Raw genomic sequence first — 14,965 nt, 5'->3', positions numbered from 1 at the left:
GCTTGTTGCTGGGCAGAATATAGTTACAACACTGTTGTCCAGCGTGGCAGTTTCGATCGGGCAAGTTCCTTATTCTAGTCATTGATTAAATTAACAGTCACACTCATTGATTAAATTAACAGTCACACTCTTGAGCGAGCAAGATAACTTTGTTTTGAACACACATTTGCACTCGAAGTAGCTTGGTGGAAAAGTACTGAGACGTTGTGTGATTAATCAACATATGTGTGTGTATCTATTTATCAGCAGAATGTGAGCAATTGCCGGTAATAAAAATGTAAGCACATGATTATGGGCTAAAACTGTATTCTTCATAATAGCTTGGGAAAGCGCGTTTAATAGCTGTGGGAGAGCAAACTTGTATAACCCGCAGAGTATAATGGTCATACAATCAAGCATATCTTACAGGTTCCCAAACTATTCCTCATCGGGCCGCTGTGGGTGCTGGATTTCTTTCCAACAAAATAGGATGACACATGTGTACCAATTTGATGTTTTACAAGTGTAATCAGTTGATGTTAGTCAGGTGATGCTTGTTTTAGCAGAAACCTCATTGGTTAAAAGGTCTATGCTCGATCGGTAGGGACAAAAACCAGGACCCACAGGGATCCTTGAGGACCGGTTTGGGAACCACTGGTTTAAGAGGACGCTCGCTGTTAGCATGTGAACTCAAATGCTATGCTAATGCTATGAGTTACATTTAGGGTGTGATGATCACTCAGCACAGACCTTTAAAGGCTAGAGAAACATTGCATATTCTCTCTTGCCAAGATAAGAAAACAAATTGTGTGCAAGGTGGATGGACTGGAGACGACACTTGTTAGTCGGCAGCATGTCACAACTGACTAGGGTTGCCAACAATCCTGGATTGGGCAGGACATCCTGGAATTCAGGAAGTTATAATTGGTACTGACGGCAGTAGTACCAGTCAGAACTTGTCCCGTCCAATCCGGGACTGTTGGCAACCCTACGACTGACACAACTAGAGACTGCTACAATGCAGGCTAACTACACATAAAATGTCACACATTGTGAACATGTGATGGAAACTAGTGCGCCATAGACTTCATAATGATATTGACTGGTCAGCTTTGACCTTCACTGCGTCATGCCTTCAAGTAGGGGGCCATCCCACAATCCGCTTCAGTTATTCGCAGTCGGTCGCAGCGACACATGCAGCAATCCAACGTCGGATTTATGTTGAAAAAGTACGAAAGCTGTACCACATACAAACAGACAGGATTGTCTCAGAAGTGATTTGTTCGACGATTCAAGGTAATTATTGTATTTTTTGTTTTTTCATGAGAATTTTCAACGTAAAAAGCTCTTTGTTGTAAGGCTGCCGCCACATTGTCTAACGGACTGGCATCGTTCTTCAACATATTTACGTAAAATAAATGCTAACTGTACTTTTTTTTTTTTTTGTTGCTTTTAACCAAGAATCGAGACTGTTTCACGTCGATATCTATAAAGAATTCAGGGATTTAAGCATTTATTCACAAGAATTTTCACCGGAGAAGCTCTATTTATATAAGACCGCCGCCACTTTGACGAACAGACTAGCATCGTACGTCAACATATTTACGTAAAATAAATGCTAACTGACTGGCATCGTTCTTCAACATATTTACGTTAAATAAATGCTAACTGTACTTTTTTTTTTTTTTTTTGCTTTTAACCAAGAATCGAGACTGTTTTACGTCGATATCTATAAAGAATTCAGGGATTTAAGCATTTATTCACAAGAATTTTCACCGGAGAAGCTCTATTTATATAAGACCGCCGCCACATTGACTAACAGACTAGCATCGTACTTCAACATATTTACGTAAAATAAATGCTAACTGCACGTTTTTTTTTTTTTTTTCTTCTAACCAAGAATCGAGATTGTTTTACATCCATATCTATAAAGAATTCAGGGATTTAAGCATTTATCCACAAGAATTTTCACTGGAAAAGCTCTGTTTACATATGGCAGCCGCCACATTGACTGACAGACTAACATCGTACATTGTCTTATTAACGTAAAATAAATGCTAGCTGCACCTTTTTTGTTGTTGTTGCTTTTTTGCTGTTTTGCGTCCATATCTATAAAGAATTCAGGGCTTTAAGCTTTTATTCACAAGAATTTCCAACAAAAAAAAGCTCTTTGTCTGTGATTCCAATCGGTCAGCTTTGACGGCCACGCCAACAATGCAGGCCCCCTATTAATCAGCCCCGTGCCCGGTGTCCCTTCAATATTATTCTGAAGTCCATGATTGCGCATTTTCGTCTCGTTCTCGTCTCGTCAGACAAAAATTGGCATTTGTATCGTTATCCTTTAGTCATGAAAAAAAGTGTTCATTGAAGAAATATTTTCGTTATCAGCGTTGTTGACGAAAACAATACTGCTTTAAGGTCACTCTTGTTTTATGTCCGTTATTGTTCCCATTTTTGTCGAATTGGGCAACATTGCCTAAAAAGGCATATCTTTCATAATTATAATTTTGTTTTATTTTTTCGGTCCAATTTTTATTTTTTTTGTCGTTCTTTTGATTTGATGTTTTCAGCTTAATGTTAGTCTTGCGTTTTTGATCCTGCACATAGGCTGTGTTGCGCTCTTACTTTTTCTTCCTCTTTGCAAACAGTCAACTTTGCTTTTTCTGCGTATGTGCTCGTGTCACTCAGCTTTAGCTTCAGTACCGACATTTTAGTCCAGTTGAAAGAACACATCAGACTGCTGTCTTGCTGCCCTCTAATATGAGCTCTTTTTGTCCACTGTCACACGCAGGGTGGGCAAAAAATATATATCTTGACACTTTGCAAATGCACTCATTTATTGTTTTTCAGATAACCCGAGGACTCATTTAGTTCAGAAAGTGGATTGGATTGGCAAGGAAGCAGTGTTGGTTTTTGCAACCCTTTTAATTTTTGTCTTAGTCTTTTGAACGAAAATACTTTTTAGTCATATTTTAGTCCTTTCAAAATGTATTCGTTTGACGAAACCTCAGACTAATTTCGTGTAGTTTTAGTCAATGACTCCTCTATAAAGTCAAAAGTTGTAGTCGAAAAATAAATAAATAAATAAAGGTTTCCAAACATTTCGAATAGACATTGACAGAAGAGCAAATATTGTAGCGGCTACAAGGGGAACGCCAACTTGGTGATGATAATACACACTCAGCAGGAAGACAGTACATTATTTTCGATCAATTATACCCACCTGGACGGCGCTTGCCACGCTAAATGCTAATACTAACGCGAACACTATGCTAACGCTACGAGTTACATGTAGTGTGTGATGATCATTCAGCACAGACCTTTAAAGGCTAAAGCAACATTGCATATTCCCTCTTGCCAAGATAAGAAAACAAATCTTACCGTGTGGCTCAAACAAGCAAGCCTGGAGTCTGGAGAGGACATGGATGAGTGTGAATTTATTTGGAGGGGGGGGGGCAACACTATATTCACACAATACCAAGGGGACCAGGGTCCTGTTGGAGAGCTACCTCGCAGCAACACTTGCAAATGAGTTGTTGAAAAGGTTCAGCATTCGTACTGTGCCAACCGAACTTTCTGAGTAGCATCCCATGGACGAAAGGCGCACTCATTGATTGGAAAAATAGAAGAGGAAATACCTCCCTCATGGGAGTGGTGCTGTGACACAATACGTAATGTAGCATAGCATAGCAAGCCGCCACTCGCTCCTGACTCAGTGCCAAGCAATCTGGAGTATTTAAAAAATGCACCCATATTCCAAATCCAACAGGAAATTGGGAATTTTGGATCGAATGTGAATTTTTTGTCGATTTACAGGGTGCATGTTTGAGATCTTGGTGCCTAGAGAATTAGTTGGATCCTCCTCAAAATTGGTGAGACTGTTCAAGAGACATATGACGTTCTCAAAATGGTCAGTATTCATTCTCGGGCCTGACCTGGGCAGGGTGCCAAAGTCGGCCATTTTTTTGGCAAAACACCAAATTCAGAAAATGACTAATAACTCCCTGGGAAAATTAAACTACGAAAGGGAACCGCGTGGTACCCTAAGTCACAGAGGCGCAATCGCTCTCACTTTCGTGTCTTTTTGGACTATCAAATTGTCGCCTCTTCCAGGAGAGCGGGACTCACGAAACAGCCCCCCGAGAGGCTCTGCCTGTTTATGCCACTGTCACTCTCACACAATACGTTCAGCAACAGCATGCAAAACCCAACTGCCACAGTAGAACCCAAAAATGTGTATCAGCACAACAACATTTGTCCATGGCTAATCATCTGTCATCGTACCATTGTTTATTTTGAATTGCGTTCACACTGTAGTTCCGCTTCCAAGGATGCCCTGCGTGTACTGCTGCACATAAAGTAGCAAAAGTGGACCATGCTCCACTTGTACTCACAAGCGACGCCTGGTGCGCTCACGACTGACACGAGAAAACACTGCTACGATGCGTGCTTGCTACACATGCTATAAGAAAATGTCACACATTGTGAACTCATGACGAAAACTTCGATGAATTTTCATCTTTTTTTTGTCTCGTCAGACGAAAACTAGCATTCGTTTCGTTATGTTTTAGACACGTTTCTAGCTCGTCATTTTCTCGTCATCGTCGTGAAAAATGTTCGTCGACTAAATATTTTCGTTATCATCATTGTTAACGAAAACAACACTGCTGAATGAAGGAAAGATGTGATGAAAGAAGGATAAATATGTTCGTTGCTGTAGGAAGGATGCAAGAATTACTGTAACTTCAACTCTGAGGGAAAAAAAGAAAAGATGCCAGGCAAAGAAAAAAAGCGTTTTTTGATGACATTCTTCCAAACGCTGAACCTTGTTTGGTTCATGTTCTTTCCTTCTCCGTTGAAACCAACTTTTACTTCGGGGTTCGTGGGTGCAGAGGAGGTAGGGTCTAGTCTATTGATTGACAGGAACATAGAAATCAGCGGCCCGGTCCGACAGCGTCTCATTTCAAGGTGAAGTCGAGCTTTGCACTCAGGACTCGCTGCACCGCTGCCCTGATTGGCTTTTAATGGCTTCTTTAAAGACCTAAACATACACCTGCACACACTGTGTTGTCCCCTTCATAATTTTGAATATACAGTACAGTATATCACAAAAGTGAGTACACCCGTCACATTTCTGCAGATATTTAACTATATCTTTTCATGGGACAACCCTGACAAAATGACAATTTGACACAACGAAAAGTAGTCTGCGTGCAGCTTATATGATAGAGTTGATTTATTTTCCCCTCAAAATAACTCAAAATATAGCCATTAATATCTAAACCCCTTGTAACAAATTCAGTACACCTCGTAGTACAGTGTTTTTCAACCTGTGTGCGGTGAGAGATCGTCAGGTGTGCCGCGAGAACTTATCTAATGTCGCATTTATATATATAAATTAGTGCTGTCAAACGATGAAAAAAATTAATCTTGTTAATCATATGTCAATTGTGTGATTAATCATGATTAATCACATTTCCCTCGGGATGAATAAAGTTGCTCTTCAGGAAAAAAAATCTAGGAAAATACTATAATTGACTCAAAATTTGTTTTAAGATGAAATGTATGATGTGTGAATGAATTAATAATTGACCAAATAGACTTTTGAAATTTTATTTCTTACTTATCATATAAAATAAAAAATAAAATAAATTGTCTGTATTATACAGCAAAGAGTTTTAACAGTTTAAAGTGCCTCAGACTAACAATGTGGCTCAAGTACCGTTTGGCATATTACCCAAAATTAGCTGCCAATTTAAAGCACAGACAAGCACAATACAGTAACAATAGCTGGTGTTTCAAAAAATGTGTAAACAACTTGTCTGTTAAATTCAACATTTCACACAAATAAATGCAGCATTTTCAGTTTTACACTAAATGGCCTGAAAGCTGTGTGAGATATAAAAAAAAAAAAAAAAAAGTCAATTTTCACACACTTAACTGAAAAACATGACACTAAACTGTGTGTAAAGGTCTTTAGAAACACTGCTTAAGTTAGCCATACTCTTATTATTATTTTTTTTTTTTAACAACTGCTCAGGCAAACTAGCTTGTTGACATTTTCAGATAACAGAGCAGACCTTTTCTTTTGAACAATGTGCCCTGGCAATGAAAACAGTCTCTCGCAAGGAACGGTTGTGGCAGGTGTGACCAGATACTTTTTTTGCGAGGTGGGCCTGCTTAACTGTGGGCACTATTGTGCGCAGACCACCACTGTAGTGGAAATGAGTCCATGCTGGCACTGTTTTGGCACTGGCACTGCACATTGTCATTGGTTGTTGTTGTTTGTTGTCACTGAATTTTCAAGGCCCTCGTCTTCGACTATGTTAATGGGTCTACACTCTCTGGGCTACCCATGTAGCGATAGCAGTAGTCAACACAAGAAAGCCCGCAAACAGTTTGCTGAAGACATCTCAACAAAGCACATGGATTACTGGAACCATGTCCTATGGTCTGATAAGATGGGCGGGGTTTCTTGTGTACTGTCTTCAGAAGAGGCTTCCTCCTGGGGTGACAGCCATGCACACCAATTTGATGTAGAGTATGGTCTGAGCACTAACAGGCTGACCCCCCCACCTCCTCAATCTCTGCAGCAATGCTGACAGCACTCCTGTAACAAGTCACATGACATTTTGGAGGGAAAATGACAAGCAGTACTCAATTTGGAGATTTAGGGATGTACGTATTTACTAAGGGGTGTACTCAATTTCTTGCCAGGGGTTTAGATATTAATGGCTATATTTTGAGTTATTTTGAGGGGAAAATAAATTAACTCTATCATATAAGATGCACGCAGACTACTTTTCATTGTGTCAAAGTGTCATTTTGTCAGTGTTGTCCCATGAAAAGATATAAATATCTGCAGAAATGCGAGGGGTGCACTCACTTTTGTGATACGCTGTATATATCAGCACCAAAAAACCGTATCGATGCCATAGCCGTCTTAAAGCAGCCCTCTTCCGCATTCTAATGGCGCAGCCTTAATAGCCTGTATGATGAGACTTTATCTGTAGTTTGTGCATATAATCAGCAAACTAAAGGCGGCGACCCCCTGGGAGCGAGTTCACCCGCTGACATTTGACATCTTTATAATGAAGCGGCGAGGTCTAATCTCTTCCTCCTCACGTGACACGTAGTGGCCAGCCGTCACTTTGCAACCTCCCATTTAATATGCTTATAAGCAGCATGTATTATTCACGTTATGCAGATGAGATCCTGTGCCCAAACAGACTTTTTGACACTGGTTCGACGCCCCCGTCACGCCGGGCGGACCTGCCCTCCTTGCAATTTTCATTCGGGGGCCTCGACAGTGACAACAAAGTTTGTTCGGAAGGACGTTTTACAAGCTAAAGTTTCTGTAAAGAAAGATTTGGAGAAATCCAGATAACGTTGGGATGTGTAACATTGTGGGCAGTGGTGGTTATAGGGATGGGCACCAAGAGCACTGGCCCCACTGCTAATTTTAATGGTCCCTGAAGTAACCCTGTTCCCATTTTAGCACAAATCATTGCTATTGGTGAATACTTCTTTTCTGAAGTGAGAGAGAATGAAATAATGTCGTTTCTAGAGTATTGTAAAAATTAATGCTGTTTTTTGTGTTTGAAATGGCTTTAAAAAAAAAAAAAGATAAAAATTATTGTTCCATGTTTTTTATCTTTACCTGCACACAGCATGATTAACGTAATTTTCAGACTATTAGCCACTACTTTTGCCCCTCATTTTGAAACCTGCAGTTTATAGTCCAGTGTGGCTTATTTGTTGATTTATTGGGTTAATAGGTAACACTTTGTTTGACATAAGATCGTCATAGTTATGACATGACACTATCATGGGCATTAATTAATGCTTGTGTCATTAAGTGTCATCTGGCAAATTATGTCACTAACTCCATTTATGTCCAGCTCGGATCTTTCACATCCATTAAAAGTGAGATAATTTGCCAGATGACACAAAATGACATCTGCCATAAGCACTCATTAATGCTCATAGCAGTGTCATGTCATAATTATGATGGTCTTATGACAGTCTTATTGCACCAATGTCAAATAAAGTGTTATCAAATACCATAACTAGCAACTATTGAAACAACTGGAACAGTAACAGAAGAAAGAATTAGCACAGAACATCAATTTTAATTGTTACTTACTAGGGCTGTCAAACGATTAAAATTTTTAATTTAGTTAATCACAGCTTAAAAATTAATTAATCGTAATTAATTGCAATTCAAACCATCTCTAAAATATGCCATATTTTTCTCTAAATTATTGTTGGAATGGAAAGATAAGATCACAAGACGGATATATCCATACAACATACTATACATAAGTACTGTATTTGTTTACTTTAACAATAAATCCACAAATGGCATTTTTAACATTCTTTCTGTTAAAGTGATCCACGGATAGAAAGACTTGTAGTTCTTAAAAGATAAATGTTATAGTTACACGTTATAGTAATTTTATATTAAAACCCCTCTTCATGTTTTCGTTTTAATAAAATTTGTAAAATTTTCAATCAAAAGTAGAGTCAATATAATAATAATAAGAAGAAGAATAAAAATAACAATAATAAGAATAGAGTGACCAAAGTCTGACTAAGTTCATGCCAGTTCACTTTGCACTGTTGTTTAACTGTGTGAGAATAGGGCCTCATCACTACAGACTGAAGTGCTTTTCTTTTTGTGAACATTATTTTTTTTTTTTTTTTGAGGGATAGGAATATTATTTTTGTTGCGCTTTCACTAAATGATACTTATGTTTAAGTTAACCCCCCCAAAAAATGCCACATACAAAATAATGTAGGAATATAAATATATAAAATAAAATAAATACATTATAATGCATGATGCATTTTAAGAATGTTTAAAAATGTAAACATTTAAACTAAATAAATTTCATTTCAAAATCCAATCAACCTGATAAATAAAATGACAGAAATTAGTTAAGAATTTGATTGAGAAAAAAAAAAATCATTTCAAATTGTTAAAAAAGAAATGGAGAAAAAAAAAATGAAGCTGAAAAATAAAATTTAAGTCAAACTAATCTACATAAAAAAAATAAAAATTACATAACAAACTAAATATCAAATATAAAAAACTATATTTAAAAAAATACAAAAATGGAAAAAATAAATCATTTTTTTCAGAACATAAAACCATAACTTATTAAAATAAAAATGACGTTAAGAGTTCATAATAAAAAAAATAGTTGAATAAATCTCTACCAGCATCCATGTGATTTTTGTATTTTCTCAGATTTCTCCCGATTTATTTTGACAGCACATCATAATCCAATCATATCCTTCAGTCTCCGCTGAGCAGTCTCTAACCGAGCAAGGCTGCGAGTCAGCGTCTCGCCTCATCGGGCCCGCTGAGGACGGCGGTCGCGGCTCACCGAAGCCCCTCACAAGTAAGTCCAGCTAAAAGTGAACATAAGAGGCTCTTTCTTGCCCTCGTGTCGGGAAGCGCGCATCCGGAAAAAGCTCGGCTGCCAAAGATAAAACCAAACTTCAAATAGATCTGACCAAAAGCACGAAAATACAAGTGCATATTTACCCCCGTGCCTGGTTAAAAAGTCAAATTAACCAACTTGGAATGACTAACTTAGATTTCATTAGTATTCGTACCATTGGCGAAGGTAGACTAGAATACCTAGTTTAGCTTTTATTTTGAAGTTGGCTTCAGAAAGCAATGTTTGAGTAGATGAATTAGGCACTTGGAAATTGCATCCAAGTATGAAGCACAACTGACATAGTCCACAATTCTCATCCTGATTGTTTTTTTCCTCTCCACACAATCAGTGGCGGTCCTAGAATTTTCTTTTTTGTGTTAAATGTATTTATTCAGATTTAGCATTAGAAAAACGATAATATAAGACATGTTTTCTTTCACTTAAAAAAAAAAAAGTATATTAAAACTATAAAAGTATAAAAAAAAATGAATATATATTTTAGTAAATGTTTTTTTAAGCACTTCAAATGTAATAATTATGATAAGTTTTAAACATGTTACTGTCCCACCATGTTATTTTTAAACAAGAATAAAGGAGAAAAATGCTTGGCTTTATCAAATGCTTCATTGAGTGAGTCTACTCAAATCCACTCGGAGCTGCTCACTTACACACAATGAGTTGCCACAGCAACTATTCAATAAGTTAAACGATGATTGACGCATGTGGCGCTTTAAAGTTTGTGACTCTGGCAAGATTAAACACATTCATCGCTGCATTGTATATTTTAAATAGAATTATTAAATATTGCAAATTTCTTTAATAAAAAAATATGTGCAGGGGAAATGTATAATAAAAATACATATCGTTGCTTGGGCCGTGATATACTATATATATATATTTTATTTCATTTTTACACTCTTCATTGTACACACACACAATGGGGCAAATAAGTATTTAGTCAACCACCAATTGTGCAAGTTCTCTGACTTGAAAAGATTAGAGAGGCCTGTAATTGTCAACATGGGTAACCATGAGAGACAGAATGTCGGAAAAAAACAGAAAATCACATTGTTTGATTTTTTTAAAAAGAATTTATTTCCAAATTAGAGTGGAAAATAAGTATTTGGTCACCTACAAACGAGCAAGATTTCTGAATGTCAAAGAGGTCTAACTTCTTCTAATGAAGCTCCACTCATTACCTGTATTAATGGCAACGGTTTTAACTAATTATCGGTATAAAAGACACCTGTCCAGAATCTAAGTCAGTCGCACTCCAAACTCCACTATGGCCAAGACCAAAGAGCTGTCGAAGGACACCAGAGACAAAATTGTAGATCTGCACCAGGCTGGGAGGACTGAATCTGCAATAGGTAAAACGCTTGGCGTGAAGAAATCAACTGTGGAAGCAATTATTAGAAAATGGAAGACATACAAGACCACTGATAATCTCCCTCGATCTGGGGCTCCATGCAAGATCTCACCCCGTGGCGTCAAAATGATAACAAGAACGGTGAGCAAAAATCCCAGAACCACACAGGGGGACCTAGTGAATGACCTACAGAGAGCTGGGACCACAGTAACAAAGGCTACTATCAGTAACACAATGCGCCGCCAGGGACTCAAATCCGGCACTGCCAGACGTGACCCCCTGCTGAAGCCAGGCCCGTCTGCAGTTCGCTAGAGAGCATTTAGATGATCCAGAAGAGGACTGGGAGAATGTGTTATGGTCAAATGAAACCAAAATACAGTGGTACCTCTACATACGATCGCTTCGACACACGAACTTTTCGACATCCGACGTAAAATTTGACTCGCCATTTGTTTCTACATCCGACGACATGCTCGAAATACGACGACAATGGCAGCACCGCAGACGAATGCACGGCGGATTTTCTTGTGTGACAAACCAACACAGGTTTCAGAAAAGGTTGGTACAGGTGGTGAAACAAGGAAAAAGTTGACGCTTACCTTCTAAATCAAGATGCAAATGACAGAAAAATATGAGCGTAGGGTGGGCATCCGTGAAATGGCTCAACAATACATCTCCACGGTCCTCCTCCGACCATCGTTCGCCAGTCTTTATAAGTTAAGCTGACAATTCTTATTGTGGTAACATCTCCAGAGAAATCGCCAGCTTCGCCACGTTTTCAGCATTTCTTTCACAACTTATTCAACACAAAACGCCTGCTGTCTGCCGCAATTGACGATGTTCTCAAGAAAGCATTGAAAGCGAAAGTAAACTTTCACCCGCTCCCCTCCCTCTTTGTCACGTCAGCGCCGTGGTGCCTTCAGGTACAGAAAAAAACGTCCGCCTTATTAGAACCCATTTCGTTACACTATTAAAGGAATTATTATTATTATTATTATATTATTAATCCGATTTTTATTTATTATTTATTTGTTTTGCTATATGTAATTGCCATTTGTAATAGTACCAGCAGTATTTTTTAAGGATTTAGTGCAGGTTTTTGGGCTGTGGAACGAATTAATGGAATTATAATGTATTCCTATGGGAAAATCCTGCTCGACATACGACCATTTCGACTTACAAACAAGCTCCTGGAACGGATTAACTTCGTATGTAGAGGTACCACTGTAGAACTTTTTGGTAGAAACACAGGTTCTCGTGTTTGGAGGAGAAAAAACACTGAATTGCATCCGAAGAACACCATACCCACTGTGAAACATGGGGGTGGAAACATCATGCTTTGGGGCTGTTTTTCTGCAAAGGGACCAGGACGACTGATCTGTGTAAAGGAAAGAATGAATGGGGCCATGTATCGAGAGATTTTGAGTGAAAATCTCCTTCCATCAGCAAGGGCATAGAAGATGAGACGTGGCTGGGTCTTTCAGCATGACAATGATCCCAAACACACAGCCAGGGCAACAAAGGAGTGGCTTCTTAAGAAGCATTTCAAGGTCCTGGAGTGGCCTAGCCAGTCTCTAGATCTCAACCCCATAGAAAATCTGTGGAGGGAGTTGAAAGTCCGTATTGCCCAACGACAGCCTCAAAACATCACTACGCTAGAGGAGATCTGCATGGAGGAATGGGCCAAAATACCAGCAACAGTGTGTGAAAAGCTTGTGAAGAGTTACAGAAACGTTTGGCCTCCGTTATTAACAACAAAGGGTACATAACAAAGTATTGAGATGAACTTTTTGTATTGACCAAATACTTTTTTTCCATCATGATTTGCAAATAACATTTTTTCAAAATCAAACAATGTTATTTTCTGGGTTTTCTTCCACATTCAGTCACTCATTGTTGAGGTTTACCCATGTTGACAATTACAGGCCTCTCTAATATTTTTAAGTGGGATAACTTGCACAATTAGTGGTTGACTAAATACTTATTTGCCCCACTGTATACCGTAACTTCCCGAATATAAGGCGCACTTCTTTTCCCCAAAATCAACTTGTAAAATCATGGTGCGCATTATAAACGGGTACATGGATGGAGACAGAAATATACAGTATATATATACTGTATATATTATATAAACATATATAAACCGATTTTTTTGTTATTGACACGGCCACGTTGTGTTGAAGAAACGTTTGCGGCGATCCGTTGCCGACCATTACGGTACGTGACGTCACCATTTTGTTTCAGTAACTTCACTCTGATCGGCCAAATGATTTCGTCCGTGTTAAATTCCGCTTTTTTCACTCTTCATAAAGCACAGAATTTAGTTTCTTGAACTCATTTGAGTCAACTTTTATTGCAGCTTCGGAACTCGGAGTCTCGGACCATAACAAACGCAACAACGCAAACTTCCTGTGTATGTCCGTCAACTATATCTGTCCCTCGGGAATCTCAAACCCAAATAACAATAGTTCCTATTGTTACCGTCGTGTCGACAGCGATGAGCTCTCTCGGATTTCCGACTTACGTTCTCACTTTCATTTTACCGTATCACTTCATGGAAGAAACATTTATTCATCATGATGAAACGAGCAAGTTATACAGCAGCCTTTAAAAGAAAACTCACATCTGTTTTGTTTTCTCCTAGATTCTGGTAAGTTGGAGAAGTTATCAAATCATATTATTACCGTAAATATTGTCAGTTTATGGTCATGTTTTGAACTACCAATATGCTATGCTTGTGCTGTGTTTCACCAGTCAGTAAAATGACATTTCTGTATCTGTACACGAGCTCTGTTTTCTTGTATTCTTCTATTTATTGGTGCTAAAATTAGGGTGCGCGTTATAAACGGGTACAATAATTTCCCCTAGATTTTACAAGTAAATTTGGGGTGCGCATTATACACGGGTGCGCCTTATATTCGGGAATTTACGGTAAATATTTAAAATGATTCCAGATTTTGTTTGAATCAGATTTCAATCCATTGTTTCCATGTGTTGTTAGTTACAGTTTGTCGATGACACATTTCCACCTTCACATCCACCTGTTGTTTCTCACAGAGCCCAGTTAGAAGTGTGCGTACGTGTGTGCGCGCATGTGGCACAATTTCACACGCCCTAAATCGACAAAGTCCCGCTTGTGACAACGTGCGACACTTCCGCCAAGTTGCCCGCGACTTCCATCTTGGCCGTTATTTACCCAACACACCCACAGAAAAAAAAGAAAAAAAAAAGAAGTGAGATCCCCCCCCCCCCCCTTCCTGATTGAACATCAAAGTAGCCAAGTCTCCCCATCCCAGTTGCCCGCCCTCTTCTATTAGGCGCCCTTAAGAACAGAGGGGAAAACATCCATTTGCTCCACATCAATGGTCGCTTGCTAATCAATTGAAAAAGACACTTGTATGGGGATGCAAATCTAATCTTTGTCTTATTAGAGCTTTTAGAAGATGCGTGTCGGGTTTTAATGTTATAAAATAAAAGAAGAGGGGGGTGCCTTTTTTATTTTTTTTTTAATCTAAAAGATGCCGAGGCGTTCGTAATGGTCCAAATCAAAGCCCCGAGGAGACGGCAGTAATTACTCCGGGAGTTTTGCCTATCCTTATTAATATTGATCAAATATGACTGTGATCTGATGTCAGGGCCTTATGATGAATTTGGAAGGTGCCTAACAAGCGCAAAGATGGGGGGGAAAAAAGAAGTTAAATTGGAATTTATGCAGCTTTCTCACAAAAAAAGTCATCGAAATTTGAAATTTACAACCTTTATTTCTTATTCGGTACCATTGACTGTGATACACGTCCAATGCATTTGGATTGGGATCGTTCGATTGTCTACCGCCATCAATGAGTGCATGGGCGTTGTTTTATGAGTGACACCATCATCTCTGTAACCAAAAGATGTCATCAAGTGCCCCGAAATATTCATTATTCATCAGAGGGCACGACTGCGGGGGGTGCAAAAGGCTGCAAAACTCATTAGCGCCGCTTTCATTGAAATTCATCGGACTAAATCCTGCAGCCATTTACACAGCATTGATTGTTACACAAGAAGAAGACCCTTTGGATGCAAAACTTGAGGCCCATTGATTGTTTTTTTTTTTTTTTTTACTCCACCACAAGGGTTGTAGCCGCAAAACTGAAGTACAGTTTTGGGGCCTGCTTTGTGTACGCAC

The sequence above is a fragment of the Corythoichthys intestinalis genome, chromosome 21 (genome assembly GCF_030265065.1).
Source record: "Corythoichthys intestinalis isolate RoL2023-P3 chromosome 21, ASM3026506v1, whole genome shotgun sequence".
NCBI lineage: Eukaryota > Metazoa > Chordata > Actinopteri > Syngnathiformes > Syngnathidae > Corythoichthys > Corythoichthys intestinalis.
This window is presented reverse-complemented; position numbering follows the sequence as displayed.